The 26,705-nt window shown below is 44.1% G+C and overlaps 1 protein-coding gene across 14 annotated transcripts in view; it reads right to left on the bottom strand.

Moving 5' to 3' along the window:
- Positions 1 to 26,705, bottom strand: part of FOXP1 (forkhead box P1) — a 338,964-nt gene that overhangs the window by 238,771 nt on the left and 73,488 nt on the right. The window lies entirely within an intron of this gene.

Below are 26,705 nucleotides of genomic sequence, written 5' to 3'. Positions count from 1 at the left end.
GAGGGCCAGGCTCTAACGAAGATCGCAGTCAGGCCGTGTCGTGCTGCTGCCAGCGGCTGTCACTGGAGAGGTGCAGGGCTGCAGAGGGAACAGGCAACAGGGGAAGAACAGGCAGGTGGTGGCACCCCAGCCCTGCACGGCCACTGGGAGAAGCTGTATGTGGTGTCACAACCACCATCATTTTCAAAGCTATCTGTAGGAGAAATTTTTCCTCTTCGAGAGCATGCCTGAAAGTTAAAAGCCTGAACTATCGTGCTCGCAGAAAGGGATTTTTCCCCTTGCTCATGAAAGAAAACTGAGAAAGAACGGCTATTATGACAGCGTAAGATAATAGCAGTTTCATCGACAATTCCACTTTGAAATCAATCGTTATATTATTTTGAAATACAATGTAGGAAGGAATTAAGATTCTTGTAACATCTAAGAAAAACTAAACATTATCAAACCCTGCCTTCCCTCTCCCAGCCAGCTGGCATACCCAGAATCAAACACAGCTAATCATTTAAAGGAAGAATCCTTTTCAAAGTAGAAAATCACACTGTTTATTCCAGAACTCCTACTCAATACTATTTTTTTCTGCGTACTAGTGCCTAACACAACACGCTGAAATGGCATAAGGCATAAATGCATCTTTATGAAAGAAACCATGAGCAAAAGGATGATGCTACGCGGGAGGCAATGGCTGCACCTCATTGCAGCTCCAAGCAGGGCTGGGGGGGAGTCACCTCCTCGTTACCTTAACCCCCCCAACACACACAGCTGGGCAAAGTAAGCCACCAAATGGCTCCTGACAATTTGGTCACTAAAAAGGGCGAAAAAACCGTTACAACACAGAACTGAAGAACTCCTCGCCCTGCCCCTCATGGTTGATGCCTCAGCTCTTCCCCATTGCCCCTACCTGCTCCAGGCACCAGTGGGCACCGCGCCTCCAGCCCACCCCAATCCTCCAGCACCAGACTGCTGCCAATGTCCTTGTGAGCGGCGTGCAGGCCACGAGTTCACGGTAACTGCCGAGCGCTACTACACTGAACATCTGGTCATGAATGAACGGATTGCCCACTAACTCTCAGCATTGGGCAGCTGATGAAAAATTCAACATTTTCCTTGTTGGCACAGTTGTTTTGGAGAATTCTCTAGAGCTTCCTGAATTATATTAAGAAAATTTCACTGCAGCAATCTATATCTGTGAGAACAGCTGGTGCTGAAAGGGATCTGCTGCACTCGGTGTGCTGGGGGACCTCCTGTTGGATCATGCTACTTCTACTACATTTGTCCTTGAAAACTTAGCTCCGCTTTGAGCTACTACGGGCACGGTGACGGGAGCACTGCTTCCCTGTCACTGAAGAACAAGGGGCTGAAATAAAAGCGTTAAATGAGGCAGGGCCTTGGACAAGAGGGAAAGGCTCCCCAGGGCAGCCCAACATGGCGGGTGGATGGCAGGGCTGCGCTCTGCGAGGCATGAGGGTGAAGCACTGGTTCAGTAGCAGAAAGCTCTGTGCCCATACGCTGTAATCTCCAGGTCAAACAGCTGAAATGCCTCAGTACACTTTAAAGACTTCCATCCCTCGTTAACCTGCAGTGCGAGAGCTGCGCAATCCAAACCAGCTTTGTGTGGTGCACCCAACTCATCTGAACCTAAAAATTGAGACGTCCACCAAAAACATGAAAATCGAGCTCAAAAAGGAGAAAAGAGCAACAGTCCTCATTTCAGGACGCAAAAAAAAAAAAAAAAAAAAAAAGACTTTTAAATTCTGAAATATTTTAAAGAAATTAACTTCTTGATAGCGCAATAGAATAATAATAAAGTGTGTATATCTTTTTTCTTAAGGAAGTGGTAAACTTAAGTCATGCTAAATTTAGGCTATTATCTATGCAGCATAAATTTCACTTCTGTGTATAAATGCTAACTTGCATATTTCTCCATGGTAACTAAACTATGATTAAAACAACAGTGAAACCAGCCTTTAGAGCCACCTGTTTAACTAGGAACAACCTAATTTACAAAAATACTTAAACTTAGAAATTTCATGGGAATCTAGATCACGTTCTTCCCAGCAGAAAGCTCACTTTTCCCTGATCATATAATTGCAATATACTTGGCTCCGGTTGGCAATCATTCTTTTTTTTTTTTTACTATTATTATTCCCCCCACTCCCCCCCCTTTTTTTTTCATACTAGTGTAATTTTTTCACGCATTGTTCAGCCTAACACAAGTGGTATTTAAGATTATAAAGAATAAGTCTCTAATAACCCTTTCCAAAAAGGAAGTTATTTTGCTCCTTTGAAGGGATTAATTTACCTAGGAAGTATCTTCATGTTTTACAAAAGGAACAAATGAAAGAAATGAGAAAATCCCAAACTGAAATTCCCATTAGATATGGTAAGACACCTTCAAAACTCATTTTTCTATTGCGATATCCTTGTAATTTACTAATGAAGAAATGGACTGTTTTTATGGGTCAAATTAAAGAAATAATTATAATACGACCCAGAATAGTAAAAGTGTAGGTACAAGCAATATTTTCTTATTTAATTATAAAGCATAAAAATAGATTTGAATATGAATCATTTTTAACCACAGAATTAAATTTAGTATTTAAAAACTGAAAACCCCTTGAAGTAGAAATATAATCATAATAGGTTTGGTTTGGTGTGAAATACATGACTCATATATTCATGACACATATCTAAAAATGCCTTGTATTAAAACTTTATTATAATAAAAAATTGATCACCATTTTTGTCTCCTGGTTTTCACATGATGTAATACCTCAGGCCAAATCTCCGGCTTTTAAGTAATGATGAGCAAAGTAGTTTTGCAGTAACACCTCATAAAGCATTCAGAGTCCATTTCATTTACACTTGCCCATCCAACGTCATATACAAATGTACATTGGATGCTAATTAGATAACAATGGTATGAACATTAACACCTACAAAAACTAACATTAAAACTTCTCCCTGCTATAGAAGCCCGGTAAGGATGATGGAGTAGAGCCCCAAGTCATAACTAGCACAACAAGAGCATTGCTGCAGAGAAGAGACCCACACATAAAAAAAACCCACATGTATTTTGTTTAAAGGATCAATATTGTTTTCTTAAAATAAAGAAAAAATAAATAAATAAAAACAAGAAAAAAAAGAGATGCCAAGTCTGCACTTCAGTACAGAGGTCTTTCTGTAAGACAACAGAGAAGGAAAAGCACTATCACAAAAGTTAGAAAGTAAGACCGTAAGACCATGATTACTGAGAGAGGGATTTCAGGCCATCTGGAAGAAATCACAAGTAACTAATTGCTTTTAGAATGACCACATTTCAAACTCTTCCTCCAAGAACGGCACACTGCCCACAGGCAGACCTTGCACATCAGTGGCCACATGAGCCCTTCAGGAGGGTAACTTTGCACATCTGCAGGAGGAAACCGGACAGGAGCAGAGCATGAATGCCAGTGAAGCATCCCCAACGCCTTCTTCTATCTCTGAGGTGCTACACGAGCAACCAGAGAAACCAAGGCTGCTGCTAACTTTACAGTGTCTGCTTACACTCAGGTCAAATATCTGGGGAAGATTCAACTGATGGACTAACAATGTTCATTATGATTAACTGGCCTATTTCTGGTCACCTCAAACCCAAACAGAGTCCTCACAAACAGCGGACATTTTCATGCTCTGAGCTGTTACCACAGATCTCCACAACGCTCACAAGTCAATCACTTGGAAAGCTGATGTAGCCCTGTTACGCTAATTAAACTTTGTTTTGCATCAGAGTCCTGCATTTCCAGTGTGTGTACAGTATGTAAATTATACAAATTACAAGAAAAGTTGATTAGTGTAATTCAAATCTCAGCGCAGTTACTAAAATTAACAATGAATACAAATTACCCGGAATCACTTCAGTGTGGCTGAAAAGCTCCACATACAAACCACGGTACCAAATTCACACAAGTGGGCACCAAAGCAAAAACACGCAATGCGAATACTGCAGGTAACCTTTTCTAAGAGAAAGTTTTCCCCAAAACATATATTCTCACTCATCCTTACTGATCGCCACCCCTTCCAAAAGTGCGGGTGAACCTGACTGAGGACAGAGGAAGGTTTGTATGGGCCATGTTTCTTCAAAGACCACAACGACGCCAGATGACAATGCTGGAAGCTCCCACAACACTCTCAGCATCCACAGGAATACAACAAGCAACCTAGATTTCTTACACCTTGACCTCCACGTCAGTCTCTATACCAGTTGTTCTGACTGCTCTCATTCACTGGAGAACCAACGTCAAGGAAGTAGAACTCTTAATGGCTTATGGGAGATTTAAGAGGTCCTCTCAGTACAGACAGTGCAGGGCAATGCAGGATTTGGTATTTCTAGCACAAAAATGCCAAGCGTGACACTTCAGCACAGAATCTGCCATGCCTGTAGTAACACAAAGTGCTTTTTGGGGAGAGGAAAGTAAAAAGATAAAAAGAGGATCCAGAGGGGAGAGATGGGGGGAGAAAAGATGCAGATCACATGGAAAATAACAACATGCTGTCTGTGTTGAGAGCAGGGGAAAAAACACCACCACGAAGTACAAAGGAAAACAAAGATTCATTTGAAAAATGCTGCTTTTAAGTCATTAAATTGAATGTGTCCAAACCGGACCTTTGGTTATCCCAGACTTTGAGACAATAGTATTTTTCCTAGTCTGCTAGCAATGATAAAGGTCTGGATTAAACAGGAAGACAGGAAATTCAAAGTTAGCTTAAACTCTATTCATAAAAGGGGATGGGCTTACCAGTTCAGATAAAAAAAATGATTAAAAAAAAATCTTAGGCTCAAATCTGATGAGAGACTCACAAAGAGGCTGGGCGCTGTTTTATTATATTTTCATATTCTTTTCAAACTTCCTGTGCTGTACTGAGTTCTGTCCTGAGTTCAGTGGAAATCAACATCACAGTAAGCTGTACCTAACCAAGAGCAGCACCGGGCTCTTCAAATAAAACCCACTTCACTACATTTTAGCAGAAGCTCGTGTCCTAATCCAATTAGCTTGAGTTTATATAGAAATAATATCTGTTCTTACACCTTCAGAAGCCCTACCCGTTCACAATAAAATCCCTTCAACTACTGACAGCGCTCATTATTAGTAGTGATCAACAATATCATACCTGCTATGGAAATGTGTACAGCAGACTTCCACTTGCTAACAGACCAACAAGAGCCTGAAGTCGTGTAACGAGCTGCAGGCAATTAAGCAAGGGCAGCACCTGGCCACTGGTCTCATATAGCAATGCCAGCAGACCCCAGGCAAGGCCCAGCCCTGCACCAGACCCACACACTATGGAAAGCAGCCACAGCCACAACAGACATGAAACATGAAAAAAGCAAAGAGACAGTGCTGTGTAAGGGCCGGGAAAAGCATTGTGACCGCGTTCCCGTGGGACGGGGGCTGGCAGTAGCTCCTCTGCAAAAACATCCGAAGCACTAGGTGCATAAGTTCAGAGCTAAAGAACAAATTATTTCCTCCCTAACTGCCCTTTCTGATGCTTTGCCCCTTGCTTTCCCGTGGCCAGCACACAACACGCTGCCGTGCTCGGCTGCTCTCCATGCAAGGCTCTCCTTCCTCAGCACAGCCCCGTCCTCAGCTGTGCTGTGATGGGGTGACGCTGATCTGCACTGATATCTTGCCCATACCAAAATAAAGCTTATTAACACTCCACCACTCTTCCTTTTGTTGTTGTCAACTGCCTCAGTAACCCCTCTTCTTTCAAAAACCTGAGGTTTTCTGACTTAATATCTTGAGCTGTTTTCACAGAATTCAAGGTTTTCAAGTTATCCACTACATTTCAGCACAATTATTTCCTTTAAACATCCATCTTAATGGCATACGCAATTTTGAACTTTTTATGCTGTTTAAATTCAAACACAAATTCGTACACAACAATAAAACATGCAGCTAATTTGTCACGCTCCCATGAGCAACTGTGTCACTCACACCAAGAACCACTGACTGCGGTGTTCAGAGCTTTCGTTCCTATTTCACATTACTCAATTGAGCCTTCTGCAGAAAAGCTTTTAACGACCACATCTGGTCTTTAATAAATCACTGCACTTTGTCTTCCTGCCAAAACTCCTCCTTTATCTAACTTACATCTTCATGATGAGATAGGAAATCACACATTACGGTGGTGACAAACAATTGTAATTATGTCATTAGTAGCCATTTAGTCTACAAAGGTTCTCAAAAAGGAAATATAATGCACAATAAGAAATATAGGATAATACATTGATCACAGTTCTAATCCACTTTTTACTTCACAAGTGTAAAAAGCTGGCATAATTCACGGGCACAGCAGGCAGTAATAGTATACCACTTTATGAACTATGCAGCTATTTTATTCCCCTATCTACTTAAAAATAAAAAAGCTTTTAATAGCTTGATTTAGACATAAAAGTTATTTATGATGCTTCGCTGATTATAATATTTATTTTTTTTAAACTTTTCATGAAAGTGATTCTTTCTGAGATGTAAGTACATACCATGTTATCAAAGATCTCACAGGAGAACACTTACACTAGGGAAGAAAAAGTGAGGAAAAAACTTTGGGATTGGAAAGAATGTAGAAAACTCATCTCTGTGCTCTTTATGGCTTGGATACCAGGGTGTCACAGATAGAAACAGCCCTTCTAGCGGCCAGGAATTTTCTAAAAGCTATGAAAATATAAACAAGAGGAGTTTAAGAGCTCGCTCCAAAAAAAGGTGTCACTTAATCCAGCTCGACTGCTGGCACATTCACAGATCAGGAGTGACGGTAATCAGACCGCGTTGATGGGCTCCAAAGGTGTCATTAGCTTTTTAGCTCAAATCTGGAGAACGCTGTTGGTGTAAATGTCCCTGCAGGCTTCACTTAATGCACGTTAATTCTCATCGCAGAGCGGTCTCAAAAGACATCAACTGGACTCCTCTCTGATGAAACTAAATCGGCTTCAGGAGCCCAGCAGCTAACAGGCTTTCAGCCCTCAGGAGCAAATTGAGTCTGGTCCAGTGTCAGTCCCTGAAAATCCCTTGGGGTGGATGTCAGGTCCGTGGCACCAGCTGCTTCACTCCACAGCCCCAATGCTTTTGCACTGCATTACAGAGCAATATAGACAGCCCAAAAACACTACAATCTATGCAGAGAGACTCCTGGTTCTACTGCTGAGCCCTTTGTGTTTGTCTAATCAACTCAATAATGAAATATACTCAGGTTTCAGAACCAATCACTCTTCATTTTTCAGCATCTACTTCAGGATTATCATCCCCTCTAAGTGAGGTTATGGATCACTGAAGTTACCATAAGCTTTGGTGAAGGACCTACATTCCAGCACGCTGCCATATTTTGGCAACCGTATCTCTGAACCCCTGTGGTATGAAATAAACATAAGCCTGCACAAGCACTCTTAACACAGTGATGGTTTGTTTTTGGGGGGAGGGAGAAAGATTTTGTTTAAAAAATGATTTTACATACTACCCCAAAGATAGGCCTAATTTCCCTTCTGAACTGTTGAAAACTACTTTCACAAAGGAGATAAAAGAACTGCATTGAATTAACCCACAGTACCATCACATGAAGTCTTCTATACCAGCCAGAGCTACAATGCCCCAAATTCACCAAGTTGCCACTCTGGAAAGTTTCTCTTTCAATCTCTGAATCTTCTGCCTGGTGTATTCCCCACCCCCTCATCCCACCAAAGGAAAACCATTTCTCAAGATATCCAAACACCCACTCCTGCTTTCATTCTTGATTTGGTACAGTCTCCACTGTTTCCTGTTAACTGTGACTACAAAACTTCACCTACTTCTAGCTGTCATCCTGGTGAGTACCGTGCCACTCCGCTCCCAGCCAACGCACCTCCAGCAGGCAAAATTCACGCTAGCAAGACTAGAAGTAGCTTGCTGATAGAATCCAGAGGAACCAAAGCTTCCTCCAAATCCATCCCTCTCACAGTGAATTATTAAAGAACAGAGATGCTACAAATTACACAGTGGCTGGGGTTGGGAAATGACCTTTCCAGACCATGTAGGTTCCAACTTCATACCACAGCCTGCTGTGAACCCAGGCTGCCCAAAGTTTCATCCCACATGGTCTTCAACACAATAGGGCACCACATCAATGACTGCAGTTGCATCACAGATTAAATAAATATCCTGATACAGGCAGGATATGGGAGCTGTGGTCACTCTCAACAGCACACAGTTAAATCAGAAGGCACTGTTCAATTCCTACTCTTCCAAAAACCCGAAGTTAGTGCTTTAGATGTTCTCACCCATTTTGTGTTCATACACCAAGTGCTGTGCAGTGAAAATACACTCAGTGTTGGAATTTGTAGAGTCCAAAAGAGACAAAACTACTTCCCTGTCCAAAGGAAAAGGAATATATGACACTGCATGGTGCTTGCCAAGTCAAAAATAATGATTCGCATGATCTGAAGCTCCTCTCTGAATACAGGTTTTTACACCGTTGTCCACATGGCCACAGAAATGAGCAGCCCTAGCCAGGCACACCAGGGGAACTTCAGATGAGGACTGTGCAAAAAAGGACAGAACAAAAAGGACTTTCTTCATGTGAACAATGACAACGAGCCTTTGAGTGAAAATCATACACTAGCTCCTGGAAAGCTCTTCCAAACAAAAGCCGCAGAACAAGGCCTTGCCCTTGGACTTGGTACCTCGTAGCAGCGTGGAGCTTGGAGCCAGTCAACTGGGTCGCAAGGCTAAAAGCACTTCTACCTTCCCCAGCCAAGAAAACCACTTCCTGGTGGTACCTTTCATCTCAGCCTCGCTGCAGTACTCCCCACCCTTCTTCGACAAACAAACAACATTAACCCTTCCTTCATAGGGACCTCAATGTCCTGAGGCTTAGCAATAAGCAAACATGAGGTTGAGATAAAAGCACTGAAGCAAGATGGGAGAGAAAAGAAGGGCAAAAAAATAAGTAAACAAACAGAGAAATTCCATAGTCTAAGAGCAGCGGCTCCTGCTGATATCAACACCTGGGAACTGATGGGGAGGAAATCTGGTGCACTTACAACATCCATTACTGGTGTAGAGAGCACAATATTCTAGCACATCTCCCACAGGTCTAGGAAAAGGCTGGAGGAAAGGCACTGAGGAACTATCCTCCCAGGACCGCCAACCTAACACAAAGGGGGCAAAAAAGACCCACTTTGCTTCGTTCTCCCCCTACACTTACTTCCATTTTCTGAAAACTTAACTAAAACTAATTATGTATGAAAGTCAGGGGAGAACTTTTCATGAACTGCCTGTTCTGAGACACCTACAAAAGTCTCGTCTGGAAAAACATAAAGTGAGCAAACAGTCACTACTGGACAAAACAGGAAGATTTCAAGACAAACGGCTTTAAGTTACTAACAAAGTGGTTACAAATGTGCCCCCACAGGAAAACACAGGCTGGAGTTTTATCCTCATCAAGGGTTACAAGGACCTCTTGTTTACACCTGGGCCCTTCTGAATAAGTGACAAGACAGACTTTCACTTGACCTAGCCCAAATGACCTATAGTGGAAAACTGAATTAAAAACAATGCCACAACCATCGATTAAGATTGTGCACATGTGCAGGTAAGGAAAGCCTGGTTAGAAATGCCATTAACTGTATGAAAAAATGTAAATTTCCCAGTCACAACACTTTACTCCTCTGATGAGACGCATTTTAGCCTTCATCTTAGGAAACCAAGCATGGATCACACCACGATGTGCCATCTTGAGAGAAGGTGCAGGGTGAGGAGCAATGCCAGGCTCACGGGGTACCCCAGACTGACTCACATTTCAAATATTCTATTTTATGCTTTCTGGAACGGAGGAAAGGATAACTGCACTGACCCAACCTGCTCCTCTCTGCATGCTGGAGCTTTCCCAGGCACGGCTGAATAAGGTAGGAAGCAAGGGTGATCATGGCCTTATGAGAGTGTTGTATGCTCAGCATAAGAAAGCATTTCCAATCTCCAGAAGACTCAATCCAATCTCTTTCCTCACAGACCCAAGCCCAGCAGTTGTCTCTTATTTTCTGCAGAAGCAGACACGACAGGCGCTGACACTTGTAATGCTTCTCAGGCTCTGCTGAGAAATTCCGAGTTCTTGTTGAACAGAGAACAGGTTTTCTGTGAGAACAAGTCCCACCTCACAACTGAAACTGCCCAGTGAACCTGACAGTCAGATAAATGACACCGTGCCCAGACGGCACCTTCCATGCTTCTCTGAATACCCCACCACCAGCAGCTCCCAATTCACTTACTGATACAGGTGACTGCTCTGACATTTTCAACTTTACATGCACTGTTTTACCCTTCAGAAGGGAACTGAAACCTGAGGCCTTTCAAGACAGTGCTTATTTCTTACTTGTTGATCTGCAGCACTCCTTGAGCTTTTTCAAGACACCTGAACTAGCTGACACTCTGTTCCTTGCCTTGGAAACTCGTCTGGGACAAACGGATTGTGTACCCACGTAGAAAAGATTTCACTTTCCTAATCTCCTTTTGTGATTCACCATAAACTCACATTCTGCACACCAGGACAAGGGAGGGAGTTCAGAGATTGCATTAAAAGAAACTGTAATTTTAGTTATAAGACTGTAATCAAGAAATAAAGACAAAAATATCTCAAGCTTCGCCTGTCCAATCCAGAGCAATGAATCAAGGACATTCCCTCCTTCAGAAAGACAGTTCCACCATTTAATGCATTTAATGAAAGCTTAAATGAACCAGCAGTTAAGCAATGGTCTATACCAAGCAGACAAATCATCTATTATAACATACACACCTATTTAATAGCCTTCAATCTCACGTTTTTTTCTCTTGAAAATAGCTGAGAGGCCGTCACCCTCACCCAGCTGACAGCAAGGCAATACACCCACCCTTGCTCAGCAGCAGTGGCACTGCCCACAGCAAGCTGGGCAATGCCAAGCAGAGGGAAGCAGCTCCCACCCCGCCTGAGCACATGCAGCTGAGCATCTCCATGTTGGATGATTGCATGAGAGCAGCAAGACAGACAACAAACACAATGACCCTAGTTCCTTAGAACAAGGCAAAGCTGTGTCACCCAAGGACCATCCAACAGGTGGCATTTATTCCATTAAAGTCTAAAGAAGATCCTAAAAAGCAGCATGTGGCAAAGACTTTCCTTCCTATGCATTGTTTTGAGAGCACAGGAGGGCATTGCTACCCCTACTGGGATTTATAACAGAGTGTAACACTCACTGTGATGCAGCCATAAACAGGGAACATATAAACTTGCCTTCCTTCAAGAGCACTGCCCACACTGCCACAGGAAAGGGGAGATGGACCCTGCAACTCACCATTGATGCGCCCATCAAATCTGTCAATGCTTTAAACATAACGTGTGCAGTCATCAATTTGGCGAAATAACAGAGCTATGAGGTTACGCTGTGCCGTGTTCAGAGCTTTCTGAAGATCAGTATTAGGGGCACCGATTCACAGAATGAACTGGCTAGGTTTCTAAAAATAAAAATCCATTAAGCACCAAAAAGAAGCATAATTGGTGACTTGAAATATTCAAGCAAAATCCACAGTAAATAACAATAATTTGCTCACAGAAATCCAGCATACAATTTTCAAGAAAGTGCAGGCAAATTAATTGTATACCTTTACCTTTTATGCTTCACTCACACAGGAGAAGAATAACATTTTGCCACACAGTGAGTGGCACTTAAAAAGAATCTAATCAACAGTATCAATTAATTTGAGATTAGATCAAATACAGACAAACGAGTCAGAGAATCCTGTAACACCCAGGAACATTCCTGCCCATCCTGAATCCACTTTGGTCATCAACACAGCAGTGGAGGGGACAGTGAGCACATCCACAGCGATGCCACCAAGAAGGGAAGACGGCTCCATTTGCACATACCTGGGGCACTATTTCTGAACTTCAGAAACTGAAAGATACCTCTTTCCCCAGCCCATCATTTTGGCTATTACTACAAAATTCAACAGGTGGGTAAAACCAAGAGAATCTTTTTTCTTTTTATCTTGATGGATTACTTCTACTAACGAAATAAAAATAGATCTTATTGGTTAAGACTTTTAAAAGCATGCTTGCTTTGAGAATACAGGTGTGGAGCCAAATCTCACACCACTGGCCATACAGCCCTTATTTCTGTTGCTATAGGCAGTATCAGTCCACGACATTTAGCATGCTCTATACACAATTTTTTTCCTTTCCTGGCTGTGACTTTGATACAGTGACTCATTACTGCTGTCAGGTCACAAGTAGCAGTGAAACAGTTCCAGAGAAAAAGAGAAAAAAAAAAAAAGTCAAACCCCAATGGCTTTAGCACAGTATAGTGGTGGTGAAGCCACAAGGATCACAGTTGGATGCTCCTGCCAGATTTACCTGCCTTGCTGCATTCGCTCTGCCTTATGCCTTCCCTGCCTCCTGTGCACATCCCATCCTTCACAGGGATTGGGAGAACCAGGTGGGCTCTCAGCATCTCCAAATGGGTGAGCGTATTCAGGGCAAGACAAAAGGAAGCTTGATATGGGTTTGACGGTTCTATTTGAGCTTCAATAATAACAACAAAAAGCAACACTGCTGTCAGTATCACAGTATTTGATGTGTCACTTCTCTGAAAATTTCAACAAAATATACGTGGTCCTTAAAAACACACAAAACTGAGCTTTCAGTCTGGGATGGAATTTGGTTCCAGACTCAGGGCTGGTCACAGGTACCCAATAGGACAAAATACTCCTTGTCTCCCATGCAGGAGCTGCTCGGTGAAGCTCACAGGACATGAAAAATGGGAGAAACCCCATTTCTTGCCTTGGGAAAGAGAGCAAAGGCTTTGCACCTCAGCCCTGCTCTGAGCTCCCACAAGTACACGAGAACATCTGCTGGCTGTGCTTCTATTCTGAAGAGCTATTTAATTGCTTGTCTTTACCACTTCGCTCTTACCCACTTCAGTAATTTACCTTCACAGGAGGAACAAGGCAAGTTCATCACCAAAATACACTCTAAGGGTATACAAGGGAGATGAAAAGTAAAGGATGGAGGACACTTCTTCCACATGAATTCACTAGACTTCTGTAGGACGATGTCACTGGTGGAACAGCGGCAAGCAGGAATAATTACTTCATCTCCTGTTGCTGGGCTCTGTCACAGGGTTTCTGCAGAACCCATTTCATCCACAAAAAAACAATTTACAAGTACGGCAGCTTTAGACTCTATAAGAAGAGTTCACTTTCCTTTACCTTTGGGAAATTTTCTTGTTTAGCAACTTGAAGATGACAGAAGCACAAAGCTGTACATGTGTGCGGGGCCAATGGCTGTGCTGCAGCCAAGCCCCCCCTGCCCGCCGGGTCACAGCTACCCCTTCCCTTCTCACACTGACATCCCAGCAGCCTGGCTGGTAGGCAGCCTTTCTGAAGAACGTCTCTTCATCATCTTCTCATGTTGAGCAACCAAAGGAGATGCTGTGATTCTTATCGCTTTTCACATATGACTTCACATAGTTTTAGAGAAGATAAACAGACAAGCTGCATGTTCTGTAACATTTGCTTTAGAGGTTTCAGTGGTAAAAATGTTTGAAGCTGTTTCAAAACCAGACTGATATATTGTCTGAATATTTTCCCAAAATAACAGAGATGTTCTAAGATTGTTGTGTTTACTGTACATACGCAGCCATGTGCCTCCACACTACGAGAGCTGCCCTGGCTACAGAACTTGGAATTTTCTCACCATAAATTCTCTGTAAGCCATCAAAAGGCTTTTAAAATGTTAGTTTACTCATTCCTTCGCAGAGGGTGTGTTACTAATAAATACAGTTTCTCACCTTTCTAGTGTACAAAACAACACAACTGCAAAGCTGCAGAAGGCATTTCCAGTCCAGCTGCATAGCAGCCTTATGTGTAATACCATGGAAAGAGCTAGAGAAAATAAACCTGGTTGAAAAAATACAGTGAGCTCAGGTTACTGGCCCCATTTACATTACCAAACCACCTAAAGCCATGTCACACCAATGCTGCTGGATGTCTCTGCTGTTGATTACACAGATCAGAAGGTCAAATGATTTCCCAACTTCACTGCTGTTCAGCCTGTACACACACACTGTCCCAGCTGGAAGGGTACTCCAACAAACAATGCAGAACAAAGCGTTTGCAGGAGAAAAATAACACCAATAAACTTGTTTGCTTCATCGCTGCTCTGTGCTCAATGCAATCTTTCCACTTCAGGGTTATTTTCAGACACAACACAAACAACAACAAAAAAAAAAACCCAAGAATATTTTTCCTTCTATAGCTCCCTTCAAAAAAACCCACTGACAGCTCTTCATCTTCCATCACCCTCAATAAAAGCTTCTTAAAACCTTCAGTAAATGTAGGAGCTCAGCTCTGTGGCATCCCTGAAGCACTCGACTCTCCGCCTGCAGCACATGAGGACCACCTCTCCCAGTCCCACATCTCCTCCTCCCAGAGCCCACCGCAGCACTAAAGCACTGCAGGGCTGCCCACTGCAAGCAGAGCCTTTCCACTTGAAAATGGCTCAGCCAGGCAGGCTCACCCTCACAGTCAGGGACCAGATCTACCAGGCTTCTGATACCCATCTTTTTACCCAGAATGAAGGAAACAACCCAAAACAAGCAAGTCCTAGAAATAACAGACTGTCCCACACTCCTCCCCAGAGCCAGCGACTTCCCTATCTTGCTCTGTGTTTTCATATTTGAAGCATCAATAAAGAGTAAGTTTCATTTTTTCACATTTGAAACTTCTTTCTATTCTTGCTTGGGCTTTTGGAGAGGTCGGGGGAAAATTAGGGACTGTCCACAAGAGAAAGTAATGCTTTGTAGTTTCATTACTTACACATCTGAAGACCGCATGGAGTCTGCTAAGATTTAGCTTCTAAAACAAACGCAAACTGCACAAGCATTTTTATTTTGTTTCATTCCATTTTTAAATGTGAGTCCACATTCAGTTAAAGCTCTTTAAATCAAGGCAGATCTGAATTATTTTTGTCAAATTTTGGCTTTTCAGCTTTACAAATTAAAGCATTGTTCTCAGCACTGTCCTTGATGGTTGTACAAGTGTGCTCCAAGCTCACCAAGATCCTCCTCTATTCTTTCCCCCCCAGCCCTAAGCCCACCCCCCTTTTCTTTTATGTTTCAACAACAAGTTTATGGACTGCACCAGCAGCTGGTTTGACCAACCCTCTCACTCCATATTAGGGCCAGAATACACCAGCCTGGTTGTTTGTAAGAACTGTACAAAGCTCACAAAGCCTGGGGAGGAGAAACACAGCCCAACACACCCTTCTCAATGCCCATAACCCATGTAAAGCACTTCTGTTGAATCAAAGCAAACGTACACAACAAGAAGAAAAAACAATTCTTGTAGCCTTTCATCCATTTTTACTCATTTTCTACTCAGGTGAACACCTGCAGATTCTCAGTCACCGACACCAACAGGAATTCTGCCTTAGGAATGAGCAAAAAGAAAATTAAAACAAACACTGACTATTTGGGTACATGAACCACTATGATTAAAACTGAGCTTACTTAAAAGCAAGAACTTTGTCCACAAGCTTTTATTTTGCCGCAGTGAACACATGCAATAATTGGTTTGTCCTCATTAGCTGTGAGATGTAATAACATTTCTATATGGTAACTAATGCATACCATTAGATATCTAAGATATCCACGTTGCCAACTCACGTGTAGCACTACAAACCACACCAACTTGTCCATTTTCCTTCACCATAGTTGTTCCAACCATGTCCTGCTGGAGAGAACTTAATTTCCTTTCTCCGCATATTAAAAATATTGCTCTTAAATACTTCAATTAGACTTTGAAGCCTCCCCTGGAGGTAGGTGAGCAGAATGAGGGCTGTCGGGGCCACTGCTTATACCCAGCTCTGCACAGCTCCTGTTTGGCCACAGCCCCCCCGGCCCCGTTCCCACTGCCATCACACCAGCTCACCGCAAAGAGATCATTTATTTTCTTTTTGTCTCACTTTGCAGGAGCCCTTGAATTAACACAATGCAAATATTGCACAGACTCTGAAGTCGGCTATTTTGAGAATGATATTTCTCATTTCCCCAATTTCCTTTTTTCACTGTTTTCTTGTTTTGTTTTTCAAATGAAAGCGTTCGCTGGGAAAACACTTTAAATTTCTTTTCTGCTTTTGCTTTGAAGAAAAATGGGCTCCTGAAAGTAGAAGAGCGTCTTCAAATAGAGGCAAGGAACATTTTACAGAGCCACGCTAAAAGTGTTCAGTGGAGAACATAAGTGCGGAGCTGGGCACCAACCCCACTGAGGACCATAAGCAAATCAAGAGAAAACTTCTTCTGTGAAATACAGCGGGTTCTGGGTGAGGTATTCTGAATGTCAGGTCTCAACACCGACACATTTCTGATTCTTTTACTAGGAAATTATCAGGGAGAGAAGTCACTTTCTGTATTAAACCACCTGAATGCTGCTTTGTCTGAAACCAGTAAGAAAAAAAAATCATTAACTTTTGCAGGAGAGCAGCCTTGCAAAATGCCAGTCCAGGACTGGAGCACACGGACAGCCCACACAGATAACTGCTGTAATGGCAGCGGGGGGAACTCAGCCCGGTTGTAAGCAGCCTGGTGCTGTGCTACGGGGCAGCTGCTGAGCCCAAATGCAGCCGTGCCATCTCCTCAGCTACGGAGGGCAAACAGCTTTTGTGAAACCACTCAGCTCTACCAGCTCTACGAACGCAGCATTTCTGCTTACCTCGAATCGGAATCTAAAGAAATTCTGCGCTGTTACGGGAATTTCACGCAGCAGCGAGACGAAGGCGTATGCACATACTCTCTTAAGCAGAAACGTACCACAAAACATGGCAGAGGAAAGGTTAAGTAGCATTTGACTGATTTTTACCTCATGGGAACTATAATTTACACGCTGCGTTCATCCAAGGTAAGAGGGTTCAAATGGCAAAAATTAAAAGCCTGCAGTTTCCTACTTCTGTTTTTAACATCTCGTATTGATACACAGCCAGTTCTTAAAGCGATAAAAGGTTTCTATCAAAATATCAGGCAGCAAGAAGATGCGCTACTTCTACACTGTCAGCACGGCTGTATTTTACTGCATCCTTCTTTGCTCCTTACAACCACCGTCACTGATTATACACCGGTCTGTCTGTACTCCGAAAGGACAAATTAATCTTCTGGACACCTGGCTCTTACAATCAAATCCTAAGCAGAAATTTCCAGGAACTGAAATAATTAATTGAAGGTTGGTTAAAATATAGGTTAAAAAACGCAGCTGTGAGTTCCGGCAGCCTGTTCCATAGGGAGGTGCTGGCACTGGGATGTCACACTGGCAGGGTCCAACACACTGCTCAGCACTGACCCCTTTATTCTGCTTTTGGTGCAAGAACAGTCAGCTTATCTATCTGTCTACCTACGCATTTTTTTTAGCTACTCATCAATGGACTCCGAGCATCGCAAACCCAGATGCAGATACTACTGCCAAAAGCATGAATGATTTCTATCAGCAACGCACACTGATAGCAGCAGAGCTTTGGCAAAACGCCTGCTTCCCATGGCTACTGCCCTTAGGGCCGTTCCTGGCTCCTGCAGCATGCAGTGCCTGGAGCATCTTTGGGGTTTCTACACACTGTATGACTGCAGATTCCAATTCTGACCACCTTTCCTTGCCAATCAGAGCGGAGACGTTGCACAAATTGGGAACTACAGCTCTTTCAGGGTCAGTAAGTCTGTGTTTTTCCCCATGTCTGATTGGCTGGGGCAACTCCACCTCAGCGTTAGCGTTGACAGAAAATATGTGCTGAGAATTTTAGTGTTCAGGATGTTCTTTAGTCACTTTGGTGATCTGATGTGGCACAGGAAATATTAGTGCACATTCTGTGTTTTCAGTCGCACTCACCCCGCCATTGTACAGAACGACAACAGAAAGGGGCAGATCACTGAGACTGAAATTGTAAGCACTGTGACAGCAGTCAGAGTAGGGGGAGGAAGGTGATAAAGACTCAGCCAAATGTTAAACTATTAGCTCATAGTCTGATATTTTAATTTCCACCCTGCTCTCAACAAACGTACCTCCAAATTTGGAGTCTGAGTTGCACAGTGATGCTGCCTGTGCTATACTTCACCCATCAGCGGTACTGAGCAAACTCAGTGCTGCTCCACCAGACACCCTCTGTACCTCAGCGGTGAATTTCATGTAGAATTAAGTAAAGATGAGCTACCCTTACAAGTCATGACACAAAATATGGCACATCAAGACCTTACTGCTCTTTCCTCAGGGCTCGAAGTGGGGTTCGGATTAATGATGCAACGATGGCACTGTGTCAGCTGCGCTCTGGGTACTGCTCCCTTCCTCTGCTCATCAGCAGAACTCTGGCATTCTGTTCCCAGTGCAGAACAAAGCTGCTCTTCCTCTGGCAGCAGCCCCAGGTGCAGCTCTTCCTGCTAACATACACCTTACAGGCCTCTGAACCCCCACAGAGGAGCTGAGCAGATCTTACCGGCAGGATCTTCCACTATTTACTCCCTCAATGCACATTAATGAAGATGGTCTTTACTTCACCAACACAACCTCGATATTAATTCCTTGCTGCTTTTGTGTTTCTATCAGTGCTATTACAACATACAAGGCTCTAGATAGAGATGATCAGCAGTGTCCACAGAATATACCAAGAAGTTAAGTACACATCTTTCTTTCATTCAAAACAATGTTCTATTAAAGTCTGTTAAAACCCAGCACAGGATGGCACTGCATGTCCCAGCAATGCTTCGGAAGAGCATTACACTTAGTATTTAGATTTCCAAATAACACATTAAAGGTTTGCACAACTTCCAAAAACAAACAGTGCATCACCCTGAGCTCCAGCTCAGCTTCGGGAAGACAATGACCTAATCATGGCCCTAATTACAAGCCATGGGAGCTCCCAGAACAGGGCTTGGTTCGGAAGCTGCTGGCTGTGTGCCTGCACTTCCAGCCCAGCTCCTGCCATAAAACTTCAGCCTGAGAGCCCAACATCCCAGGGACAAAATGCTACTTCTGCTGCCAATAGACATAAGGGAGAGGGACAGGGGAGAAATCCTGGGCACTGCTGCAATGAACCTAGAAATTAAGAACTACTGACAACAAATTGTGTTTTAAGCATACGGCCCTGCACGTGGTCTCCATAGGCTTTCTGAGCAAGGTAAAGGGCTCCCTGTATTTAGTTCCACCGCTTTTGGATTGCCGTGGGTTAGCCTAATTGATTTGTGTTCTCACCAAATTAAAGGCACAGCACACAGACAGCGTGCCAGTGAAAAAATATGGCAACAGCGAAAGTTTACAAATTTAATTTGCAATTGTTGTAGCAAAACAGCTCAGTCCACTCCTTCAGCTTTGGAAAGTAATCAGCTTGTGCTAGAGGAAGTTACCAGCTCCCAGGAGCAAGTAGCACAACGCAGCCTTGTTTCATAAGAGACGACGACCAGTTTTTCAGTTAGGAAGAAGTGGATATTGCAAGTGAGGCAATGCCACGTGCCCTGGCATCAGGGATTCCAGAGCTCAGATGCAGTGACTTGGCACAACCACGCAGAGCACTGAGCACAGCAGAGCCCCAGGAGCAGTGTTAGCACTGTGTGGACCCCAAAGTCATCTCCCACACAGGCAAAAGGGAAGCTCCATCACCTACAACAAAAGGGTTAAGCCAAGATTCCAGTCCCCTGGTTCAAACCGTGCAGCCAGCACTCCCTGCCCAAATTACAGCAGCGCATGCCTCCAACAGATGCCGTTTAGACAGGGGCTTTCCTTGCCCCGAGGTGCAGTTCAGTTTGTCCATTCTACTGTGCAATTACAGAATCAATAAAACATCCCTTTGAAACTCCCTGGACTAGTGCCGACACGCAGACAGTAGTCAAGCTGACATTTTTTGCTGTTTCCGTTATTACTACCGTCAAGCATTCTGAGAAGCAAGACATCAAAACCCAGGCGCCGCAAAGCAAAGGAGGAAAAGCAGCGCCGAGCTGAGGTTTTGTTCAGAGCATCACATCGCTGCGCAGCCACACGGCACCAGACGTACCTGACAACAAAATCTGCTCCAAACCCTCGAAGCAGGCACTGGGAAACAGGGCTTCTGACATGCATGTGTGCCCTGTCCTTCTCTGCTTCAAACGCAGCCATATCCCCGCTCACTATATTTTGAGGGGGGGGAAATGGGGTAGAGCACCTGACCTAAACAGCAAGGCTCTGATTCAGGGACCATTAAAAGCAAACACTGTGTACCCTGCTGCTGATACATGCTCATGGTTACAGCATGAGATGTGGGCTCTATGGGTGTGTAGAGAGGTGGGGTTGAAATCTCACTATCCATCTGCTCCTAAGTGCACTGCATCAAACATGGGCACAGACATGGAAACTGGACAACACCAGGAGAGGGACCTGGAAGGAAAGAGGATGGCTATGAGGAGGGGGGGGATGCTGAACTAACATGTACAGTCACCACCAAACCAATGATTCAATGGGGACTTATGTAACTGGGGACATGCCCAGCACAGAGGCATTTGCTGCCCACGAAAATGCAACTTTTTTCCTTTTAGACAAGTCTGCCTAAATAAATGGAAAACGTAACACTGAAGGTCTTAAAAACACTTCCTGAAGATTACCATCTTCAGATGTTTATTTTCCCACTCACTACATTAATTACAAATTATTTAATCATTCATTTTGAGCTCCAAAACCTGGCATGTACTGTCAGCATCCCACATACCTACATCTCTAGAAAAAAAAAAAAAAAAATCTAAAATTCTCCCCGACTGCTACTTCTGTGCTTGAGCATCTCCAAAACTTGTACCTGGGGCAAGACAGAACCTCAGCTAGTGCCACACTGGGAAAGCCCCCCTGACTCACTTGACATGAGCACCATGAGCTGGGTCAGGGCAGCCCACCCTGGGAACCTCCAGATTCCTCCGCAGCTCATCACTGGATCTCCCTTAAGCAGTCACTGCCAGATGGCCTGACTGCACACCACGATCTCACATTTACCCACTAACAGCCCTCACAGAATGCTTTGCTAGGTGGAAAAGGCGGCACCAAGGTTTTGCAAGGATGCTCAGCACCATTTGACTCTTAAAGAGCTTTTGTATTCTACAGATTCTTAAAACTGCTTTAGTAACTGCATCTCAGCACTCTTCCTCCAAGAATATGCAAGATTCATATGGTTTACAAATGGTTATAAAGCCTCTAATAAAAAATCCTTTTAATCTGAAGGCTCTTTGCATACCTATGTCCCAGGAGATGTACTAATGTACACCAGCACCAACGCAGAAAGGGCAGTAAGGAGCACTGCAACCATTCCATGGGCATGGAAAGGAAAGCTGAGCTACCTGCCTGACTCCATACACATCAGCTGCATGAGAAATGCTACCTGTCACTCCCATGTTTGAAGGTAAACTTGCAGAACTGCAATTCCTTCCAGAGGATGCTCACCTGTCTTCTATAGCCACCACAGGCCAAACAATAACTCATATGGAGAGCAACTGATTTTGAAGAGGTTTCACATTTGGCTGTGCACAAGGAGGAAGGAGGGAGGGAGGGTGTCTCACACCCCAACTAAGGCTGAGGATATATCACATCTTCTCTCCAAACCAGTTCTCTTTGTGGTGTAAGATCACGGGTGTGTTAACTTTAAAAACTCATTTTAAAGCGACCAAAGCAGAAGACAATAAGGTTGTGTCATCTGTACAGATATTCTGTACTGGAATGAGAATGCCGGTCTACCAAAGGAAGTTCTGGCTGAACACAAAACAGTCAGAGTAACTGAAACCGAGAAGATCCTCAAGCCCAGCTTGTCAGGAGTGACCTAAAATGGCCCAGATTTGACTCACCCCTCGCTACCTCCTCCATCAGAAGATTCAAAGAGAAACTGCAATGCAACCTTCATCACTGTAGCACAACTGCAACATAGCTATTCTCAATCATAAAAAACAAGCCGTGGGTGCCTGAATGCTGATAGATCACTTTTGCTTTAAGAGTATATAATGTCAATCAAAACTAAATTCCTTATGCTCATCACAGGAGCCTGCAACCAAGCCACACAAAAAAAATCTCATCTGAGTTCAACCAGTAATGTGCTCAAAGGCTTCCCAATCTACTCTGGCATCAGCGTCAGACAGAGAAGGAGAGACTGCAAAAATAATAATAAAAAAAACCCTCTTGCTGGGCAAAGGAGGAAAGCCTCTAAACCAAAATAAAATAAGTATTAAAATGTGTGTGTTGGACTAAAAGGATATACAGCAGGTTGAAATGTGCTATATCTTCCTCACAGTGAGGAAAGACCTCTATAACTCACCACCAGCTTTGATCACTCGTGAGCTATCAGCTATTTCTTTGCTGCTCGAGTAAATATAAGTCATTCACAGCTGAAACATAATTCCTCTCTCTTTCCCCTGCCACTATATGTTGTGTGTGAATATGTCTTGTATATAGGCACACTAACACACTGAGCTGTTCAAATACACATCAGAGTTCACCAGATGGTGGGGATTGCCAGACACTCGTCGCTGCCATGAGTTAGGAGCCACGGTGTAACTCATGAATGATGCGTCTAAGCTGTAAGTGGATTTTGCATACTTACGTTACTCTTACCAGCGTAACACGCTGTTCTCTCGCTGTATTCAACCTGAGACAGTTTATAATTGTACAACCTCGAAGTCTGCTGGGTGCAGTGGTTTGTTCCCCTCCCAGAGCCCCGAAGGAGCTCTTTTCATCTGGGGGTTATGATTCACTCCCATGCACGCAGGATTAGACGTGGTTTCATAAAACTGCGTCCACGCTCGGTGCCCATGTTTGGGCACAATCTGAAATCCAACCTCAGAAAAACAAAGGTGTTTTACCAAAAATACTCAAGGTTTTAAGAGGCAATCATCTTAATTATGCATAGGAAAAATACATGAGATTGAAGTTAAGGTTTTGTGTACGGGCCTCAGCATGCAGTTGGGCATTAAGATACTTGGGCAATAAATTATGTGAGCACAGGCTGCTAAGGATGTGAATGTTGGGTGAATTGGCAATTTCCTAGTCTTTAATTAATGATGGTGTTGAGAAAGAATGTGGCCTTCCTTCTAAATTAACAATGCTTTTTAATCAGCAAGTGAATCTACTTATTTAAAGTGGAAGGTAGCTCTAGGCTTGCAAAGAGCATCCAGAAGGAAGTTGGGAACCTGGCACTGCACTCCCAGTCCTAGCAGTCCCCTCCTTGGTGCCCAGCACAGCCACATCCTGCCCCAGGTCTCTAACAGCCAGCAGGAGGGGAACCAGGCAAAAAGAGCAAGGGGAAAAAAAAGTGCTAAAAGTGAGGAGGAAGGACTGCACAGAGACTTGCTTGGAGGTCATCAGAGGCCAGCAAGGATGTGATGTTTTGGAGCACCCAAATCCCCACTCCACCAAGGCACGGCAGCCTCCTGAGAGTACGTAACTGTCTGTCTGGCATTGCTGGTCCCAAAGGAAATAACGAAGGAAAAACAACAGGTTTGAAAACTGGAGATCACACAGCATCTCTTCTGTTGTGTGCTGCAGCCGGGTCCACCCCCACCCCAGCCAGAGAGGCCTTAGAGTGCTCAGCCAACAAGAGGACACAGCACTAAGCTAGCTGATAACTGAGGCAACCGTCCTAGAAAGCACTCATTTTACTATTGCTTCGCTAATCTATTCCTAGCAACCACATTCTACCATCTAGATACTGAATATAATTCACCTTTCTTATTTTTAGCTGCTCACAATTCCCACCTCACAGACTGTCTGTTGAACAAAATCGGTTTCTATGCCATAAATGCTTAGAAGAGACACAATTTTAAAGGTCAGGGATGTATTCTTACCTAAGTGTAGAATTTTAGAACGGTCTAGTGGGTTTCAAACATTAAACGAAGGAGAAGGAAAAAAACAAAAGCCAAAAAAAGAGTTACAAGCAACATTTGTTATTTGAAGGTTTTTCTAAGGATGGGTGCCTCCAAGGGTTAGGGCTTCAGCTCCAGTTAAGCACACAGGCTTGCTATCCAAAATTTCTTTGAACTAACAAAATCCCTGGAGGTTATCAGATTGGGCTGAACACGGACGAAGGTTTTCAACTCCTCCCCTTTTATCTGTAAATACCATGAGAGGAGCTCTCTACCACTGTAAGTCAAATAGTTTCCTGTCTTGGCTGGGAACCACCTAGGCAAACACTGGAGGCCATGAAAAACAGCCTGATGGGGGCTGCGGGGCAGGAGAAGGTGCTGTCAATCACTGCCAACTCACCCGGCCCAGCTCTCAGGAGCGAGTTTCGGCACGACATGGCTGGTTACGGACAAGTACGGCACATTTCTGACTGCAGACAGCTCCGTGAGCCCAGAGGGAATGCTGTCTCCTCACACCTCCCAGTACCCAGCCCCAGCACAGGGATGGTCACCCAGGCTGTACCTCCCCACCCAGACAAACCAACTTCCCTGTTGGCAGCAGTGAGCACTAAAGAGCCAAAACCTACTGTGTGACAACAGATGGCTTGTTTCCCAAAGCACGGACCTGGCTTTATTCTTCTGTTGATGCCGATATAACATTAAGAGGCAGAAAGAGGTGAATCTGGGAGGTGTTGAGAACAGAAGACCCAAGCGGCAGGCACAGGCAGCCTGCAGCATCCTCAGGGTTATTTCTCACTCCAGGATTGGAGCGGTGCTTTATGCTTCAAATGGGCAAAAATAGGGTGGTGTGGAAACGTAGCATATGCAGCCCTAACAGAAACAAACGGGGATGGTGCGATCCTGGCTGAAAAGACTCAGTCTGAGAGATGTAAAACTAAAATTATAATGCATGTAAATCATTCGTGTCTGGGAAGTCCACAATTTAACTAAGGCTGAGAGGACTACCCTCCTAAAAATCAGACTCAATTCAAGATGGTTTTTAGTCCTTTGTGCATGATAAATACCAAACCTTAGCCGCCCTATCGCCTTTAAAAAGGGAATGCTTTATCTCCTCATGAGCATCTCAGCCATCTTTATTCAACCAGACCAGCCACGAGCAGGATCCTCCACAGTGACATTTTCAAAGCTACTTAAGATGTTTCGACTGCCCAAATTCATACTGATATGAAAGTCTCTTTAGCAATTTTGCAAAACCCATCCCAAAACTTACCACATTTCATCAACACGAGGTGCTCACTGCCTCGGAAATGGCTGGTTTTAGGGGGAGCCCCCAATGCCTCATACCAGCACACTTGTCACCACTACAGAAACCACTTTGCACTGAGAAAGACATGGTGTACTTTGAGCTCATCTCTGAAAATACAGGATAATTCAAGGGATACTGATATGGAAAGCAGCCCAGAAGCCTTCCATGAGTGTGTAACGCCATGAAAAGTCAGCACAGAGCAAGGTGAGGGTCCCAGCCTCAGCAGACCCCCGGGGTGCTCAATTCCCAGCCTACAGCCCCAACATCTTCATTACTGCATCCCTTCCTTGAACGGAACCCGCAGTGCAATTGGGGCAGGCACAGGGAAGCAGTGGCTGTGCTCCTGTTCTGCCGGCTGCAGCACACTCTGCGATGCAGCACATGTACTGGCCATAAAGTTACCCAGGCAGCTGTTTCGGTTGCCTGAGTGCTGACTACAACCACGGCCTCTGGATGCAAATTACTGACTTTTATAGGTTCCTAAAAACATTTCACTGTGTCTACTGAACAATGTGGGAGTTGTAGAAAGGGCCCAATGATGGCAATGATGTAATTAAAAGCTGTGAGTGGAAAAAAAAAAAGCCATTAGATTCCTTCTTTCAGACAGAAAAACCGGTGAAAATGTACTTCTTCAAAGTAGTTTAAAAGAAAACGTCAAAGTAAATAAATAAAAAACCCATATTCAGTCCTCCCTCATCCCTCAGGTTTCCAATAGCTTCCCCGCTCAGCACCCGTGAAGGAAAACGTATAAGCTAGAGCACGTCCCTAAGCCATATACTCTATCTAGAAGAAAACGAGATAGAGAAACTCTCCTATCTAATCACTGGCCCCGTCTGGCAGTAACAGGAGTTACTATCGCTGCCTGCTTGTCAGGAGCTATGCGAAACGAAGCAGTGGCCGGGGCTGATAGGGCAGTGCAAGGAATGGGGGCTGCAGAGCCTGCCTGTTCTGCATGGGCTGAAAGGAGCCCCACCAGCCATGGTTTCCCATGGATGCAGAGGGACCTGCCCCAGCATCACCCCCCTGCAATGAGAACCTCCTAAAGCTCTACTCCCCCAGCATTCACTCATGGAAATGCTTTGATTACAGCCAGAGTGGGAGAAACTCTAAAGCCAAACACGCTGAGCCTACCCCCTTCTGAACCTACCCCAGAACTACCAAGTACCCACGTTGGTCACAGCTGGCAGCCCCTGCCCATGTAAGTGCATGCAGGACACCAAATGCAAACACAAGTGGGGACGAGCCAGCACTGAGCTGCCTGTGCCCAGCACAGGAACTCCCTACCACACAGCATTACCAAGTGCTCCAAGCACTGGCACGCTGCACAGCACTGCTCCAAGCATTAGCTGTGGCCTTCAACAATCAAGGAACTTTTTTTTTCTGCCTTTTTTTTTTTTTTTTTTTGGAGAAATGATCAAACCGGGGGTGGGGACAGAACATCCTGCGTGAAACCGCATCCTGAACAAGCATCACCACGATTCACTGTAAATAAATACTCTCTCCTTGCAGCACTTCCGTCAACTGTCACTGCCT

The sequence above is a fragment of the Coturnix japonica genome, chromosome 15 (genome assembly GCF_054131305.1).
Source record: "Coturnix japonica strain WE chromosome 15, WE-NBRP24, whole genome shotgun sequence".
NCBI lineage: Eukaryota > Metazoa > Chordata > Aves > Galliformes > Phasianidae > Coturnix > Coturnix japonica.
Note: the sequence above shows the minus strand (reverse complement) of the source record. Positions and strands in the feature narration are given on the sequence as shown.